Raw genomic sequence first — 6,000 nt, 5'->3', positions numbered from 1 at the left:
AAAACAAAACAAAACTCCACTTCAGAAATTCTCTCCCCTGCCCCCATGTCTTGCCTTTCTGATAATATTTTCATGCACAAAATTGAAGAAATATGTTAAACTGCTATTAACATTCTGTTTAGTGATACAGATGTGATAGAAATTTAGGTAGAAAATGACCACTGCATTTTGGAATAAGTAATAAGAGGAGGAAATACTGGGCATAGTCAATTGCAGATTTGAAGGGAAAAAAACCCTGAATATTTGAGAAAGAAAATGAGAGAAAAATGACCACCTCAAAGTTTTCAACATAAACATCACAGAAGTGACATAAAGCCTTAAAACAGCTCTAGAAAGTTTTAAGCTCAGAATATGTTAAAATTGTGGAAAACATTAAAGCAAGTACTATGTTTTTAACTAATTCCAGGGAAGTAATAAACAAGAAATCTCTATTTCCCTGCTGGAGGTAGATAGTGGGATATTAATGAATAATAAAGGAGGGCACAAGGAGCTATTAAGCTATTTCATTTTCATATTCTCCAAGTACAGTCTTATGAATATGTTTCCCTTTCATCTTGCCTGAGCTGTTCAGATACCAACTTCAAATTCTAAACAAATTTTGGAGGACCAATGAGGCAGGAGTAAGTAGTTCTTTTAAATGGGGAGCAAATATTGGACATTTTATTTCACCCATAAAATACTTTAGTAAATATGTCTACAAGAAAAGGATTCTTTTTTATTAAAAAAATAGCAATACTGCTCTTTTTAAAATTAACAATAACGTTTTTAATATTATCAAATATCTAGTCAATGTTCAGATGTCTCCAATTGTTTCATTAATGTTTTATTTAGAGTTGATTTATCTCAATCAAGAACCAAGCCAGGTCCACCTGTTGCATTTGGTTGATACGTTTCTTAAATCTCTTTAATTCACACATTTCCTTTTCCTCTTTTTTTTCTCATAATTTTTTTTAAATTGAAGAATCAAAAGACTATTATTCCTGTAGCGTTTTCCACATTCTAGATTCATCTAATTGTATCCCCATAAAGTCAGTTAGCATATTATTCTGTTTCCTGTATTTCTTGTAAATGAGTAGTTAGATATAGAGGCCTGATCAGATTCAGGTCGATATTTTGGCAAGACTACGTCATAGTTTGTGTGGTGTACTTCTACTAGGAAGTACACAATATTTGGTTGACCCTCTTTTTGTGAGTTTAAGTGTCACTGGCCTGATCTTATTAAAAATGTTTTTAACAACTATTGTTGGTCTTTGCCATTTTTTATTAGGGATTAGAAAATGATACTATTCTAATTATTTGATTTCTTTTTTACTTATTAGCTGGAATGTTTCAACAAAGAAAAATATCCCTTATCCACTATATGGCTACCCAGAGGTTCTTCATACAGGAAAGACAGACACACGCTTGATACTTTCCTTTTATTTACCAGGATTCAGAATAATGAATTGGTTCTGTAACATTCTCTGAAGGTACCCAATGAGGCTTTTTTATTTAAGTATTATTATGTCATGAAATTTAACGTATTTGATGTGCTTTACCCCAATGCAGTTATTGTTCTTTATCTGGGAAGCCTTTTTAATTTGGCTCTTGTGTCATTTTGTCATTACTCATAGTTATTTGGTAGCTTCCTCATTTTCTGGTATGGCAAGATCTTTCAGACTCCTCTTGTACATTTTCTGCTATAGACCTAAAAACGCTCATTTCTGCGAAAAAACTCTGGTTTCTTTTTATGCGGGAAAAATCATTGAAGACCACAGCTTGGGTACTATAAGGTATTGTCTCGGGACTTTTTCAGCAAATAGGACCAGGAAACACTTGTTTTAAGAAAAAAATATATCATGAATTCATGTTAATATTTCCAATCCAACTTAGGATAAGATATTTTACTTAATTTTTTTGTTTGTACTTTTTCCATTTTTCTTCTCTTATGCTAAAGACATTAGTTTCTATCATTAACATAATTACTTATTAGTTTTTTAACCACAATATCAATATTATTATTAACACTGATTTCTGAAAAAAAGAATTTAATATTTCTTTGCTGTTCTTTTTCTCCTTAGGGTATATTCACTGGAGAATTATATGGTCAAATTATTATATTTTAAAGTCACTTGAAATATCTCCTCTCTGCCCGGCCGGGCGTGGCTCAGCGGTTGAGCATCGACCTAGGATCCAGGCGATCGAGGTTCGATTCCCAGTCAGGGCACATGCCCAGATTGTGGGCTCAACCAATGAATCTCTCATCATTGATGTTTCTCTCTCTCTCTCCCTCTCCATTCCTCTCTCTGAAATCAATAAAGATATATTTAAAAAAAAAAAAAAGAAGAAGAAGAAATATCTCCTCTCTGTGTGGTTAACCCAGCCACTCAATTTGTTTCATTTTGCTCCCAATTTTTAGGAGCTGCTTTTTATTTTGGATTAATTTATTACATAATCACATAAAACATATACATGGTTCCAAAGTCAAATCTAAAAACAAAAGATACATTCTGATAAGTGCAGTTTCCATTTTCTACCCCTCCACTCTGTCTCTACCACTTTCAATGTGCTTCTGAAATGGGAAAATAGTGTCCCCTAGGGGACATCTGGTTGTCACTGCTAGGCCGTGCGGCTCGCATCTGCACATAGAGGCAGGAGAGGCTGTTAACCGTCCTGCAACGCACAAGACAATCCTGACCTGTGAAAGAAAGGGCAAACACAATATGTATCACCCAAAATGGAATAACAGGATCAATGTGTTGAAATCGGTGAAAACCCGTGTTTATTAGCAACAGCCAAACACAACCTTCTACTGTACCAGCCTTGTATATAAAGAGAAAATAAAGAACAATATACTTTAGGTATAATATATCTTTTATTTAATGTGTCTTTTTTGCTTTGTTCATCTGAAAGACGGAAGAAATATTTTATATCTTTATGTTTTATTGCCAAGGTGTCTATTGTTGCAAATTCTGGTTGTATATAAGCCATCTACGCAACAAACAGCCTGGCAAAAGGTAAGGCTGGTGACATAGAAGACTTATATCATTTAAACCAGTATTTTTGGTCCAGGAGTGGTGGTGCCATACCACATTTGGAAGAATGTGAAGACATTTTGGTTGTCACAGTACCTAGGGGATCCTGTCACCATTTAGTGGATAGGACCAGAGATAATGAACATCCTGAAAGCCTATGATATTGTCCTTACAACAAAAAATTATTCTTCTCAAAGTCCCAATAGTGGTCATGTTGAGAAACACATGTTTAGACCATAATTGTGTTCATAGCACACCTTCAATATTAGAATATTTAGCTGCACATTTAAAGGGTGCAATTGTATCTACATATTGTTACAGGTGACCCTTGGATGACCTTCGGCATTATCTTGCTGTTTGAGTTCAAGTTTTTACCGCCTTGACTTTCATCCCATAAACTCACCTGGCCAAATTCTCACTCATTCCAGTAAACATGAGCTTTTCCTTGGTGCCAACTTGGTGATAGATGGCACCTCTCATATGGTCCTTGCAGCAAGTTGTGCTCCACTGCTCACCACATCCTAGTATACTCATGGCTGTGGGTTCAGTCTGCCAGATATCACTAAAATAGTTTCTATTCTCTGTTGTAGCCAAAATTCAACAAGCAAAATCCAGGAGTATGTTTGTGGGGACATTTATAACAAGCATGCCCCAGGAAAGGAATTAAGAATCACTGATATATAAACCATCAAATTTTATTTTTACAAATTCACAACTAACTTTTCCAGCTCTTTCTTTTCAAGCGCCTTGCTTCATTTTACATTTTTACCAAAATAAATATAAAAATTCAAAAGAAGATAATTTATCAGTCTTCAAATTACTATTTCTTTTGTTTACCAAGTGAGGTGTGCTCTGTTGTCAATAATAATACCCATCATTGGTTAGCTATGCCTTCTATTTCCTCTTTCTCCCAGTACGTCCCAAACTAAAATGGCTTAATTGCTCTAGGGTGCCAATCAAACTCTTTTTCAGTAACAGATGGCTCAAAAGCTGTTAACATTTGATAAAACCTGTTGTTCTTATCCCAGAACATTTTGCTTATTCTCATTCAAAGCAAAGGGAAGAAATGAAAGCAAACACAAGAGAGAGACTGTGGACAAAACTGGTCTTCAGAGAACTTTTTTGCGTAAACCTATGAGCCATGAAATTAGTGATGTGTTAAATAAGCTGGAAATTTTACCATTTAAAGAGCTTCACAATACAGGGTTGGCTGCTTCCTTGCCCAGGTCTATAAGGAAATACAAAAATTATGGACATAAATTGCAATTCATATCAACACTGCAAATAGATCTCCTAAAACAGGGGGTGGCAAACTGAGGCCCACACAACAAATCCAGCCTGCCACTAATTTTTGTATGGCCCAGGAACCAACAATGGCTTTTACATTTTTAAATATTGAAAAGAAAACAAAAGAGTAATAATATTATATGATATGTAAAAATTAAATGAAATTTGTTTCATTGTTTATAAATAAAGTTTTATTAGAACATCACTATGCCCATTCATTTATGAATTATCTATAGCTGCTTTCACACTACAATAGCCACAAAGCCTAAAATATTTGTTATATGGCTATGGCTTTTTAGGAAAAAGTAAAGTGTGAAGAGTATCAGAAAAAGTTTAATCATGCAAATAGATACTAAGCAAACCTTTTTAAATATATATATATATCTTTTATTGATTAAAGAGAGGAAGGGGGGAGGGAGAGAGAGAGAGAGAGAAACATCAATGATGAGAGAGTCATTGATCGGCTGCCTCCTGCACGCCCCCGACTGGGGATCGAGCCCGCAACCTGGGCATGTGCCCTGACTGGAAATCAAACCTCCATCTCCTGGATCCTAGGTCGATGCTTAACCGTTGAGCCACGCCGGCCAGGCAAGTAAGCCTTTTTTTAAAGCAGCAGTAGTGGTACAAAAGCACGGGACCTGCATTATGCTTCTGATTCAATGGCAAATAACTCAATCTTTTAAGTTTACTTGCTCAACTGTGAAACAGAAATAAGAATACTTAACTCACCTTCTTAAAAATAAACTATGTAGCCCGGCCAGGCGTGGCTCAGTGGTTGAGCGTCGACCTAGTATCCAGGAAATTGGGGTTCAATTCCCAGTCAGGGCACATGCCCGGGTTGCGGGCTCGATCAATGACTCTCTCATCATTGATGTTTCTATCTCTCTCCCTCTCCTTTCCTCCCTCTGAAATCAATAAAAATATATTTAAAAAATATAAACTATGTAATTGAAGTATAATATACATAATATGGAAACCACAAGGGTCAGCTCAATGAACAGTCACAAATTTAACACATTTTTGCAACCCCGTGAATATGAAGACATAGAATGTTACCAGGATCCTGGAAGTCCCCATCAAGCCACCTTCCAATTGTAATGCTCCTCTTCCCAAAAAGAAACCACGCTCCTCATTTCTAACACTATTGGCTTGTTTTGCCTATTTCTGAACTTCCTTAAAACTAACAAACAGTATTGTTACCGAGGAGACCTCAGTTCTTGTCTTCTTGAGGGAAAGATTTCAATCAAGAGACAAGTGTAGAAAAGAAAGCAAGAATTTATTGGCTGCAGCAAAAATATACAGAGGACAGTGAAACAAGGAAGGTGCATAGCAGAAGTAACAGGAGAGCCTGGGCTGAGCTGCTTTGGCTCACTGAGAAGTCAGAGAGAAAGAGAAGGGGGCCTTGGAAATAGGTTTGGGGACCTTGGAGACAGGTTCAGGGGGTAAGCCCAGGATAAGCTGCCACTGCCCATTGCTCCTCGGGTTGCAAGTCTAGTGGGGTCCCCTCGGAGGAGAGAAGGAAATGGTGCTGGCGTGCTCCTCTGGCCTGGGGCAGGGGAGAGCATGCTGGGTCCTCCATCCTGAGTGTATTGATCTCTTTCTTACTGGCAGGAAATTTTAGGAGAGGTCTCAGAGGAGTCTCTCAATAGAATATTCATCAGCCTTCCAGGTGGGCTCTTTCAGGGTCGTGGTCTCCACT

This window comes from Miniopterus schreibersii (assembly GCF_964146895.1).
Source record: "Miniopterus schreibersii genome assembly, chromosome: 1".
In the NCBI taxonomy this organism is placed as follows: Eukaryota; Metazoa; Chordata; class Mammalia; order Chiroptera; family Miniopteridae; genus Miniopterus; species Miniopterus schreibersii.
Note: the sequence above shows the minus strand (reverse complement) of the source record.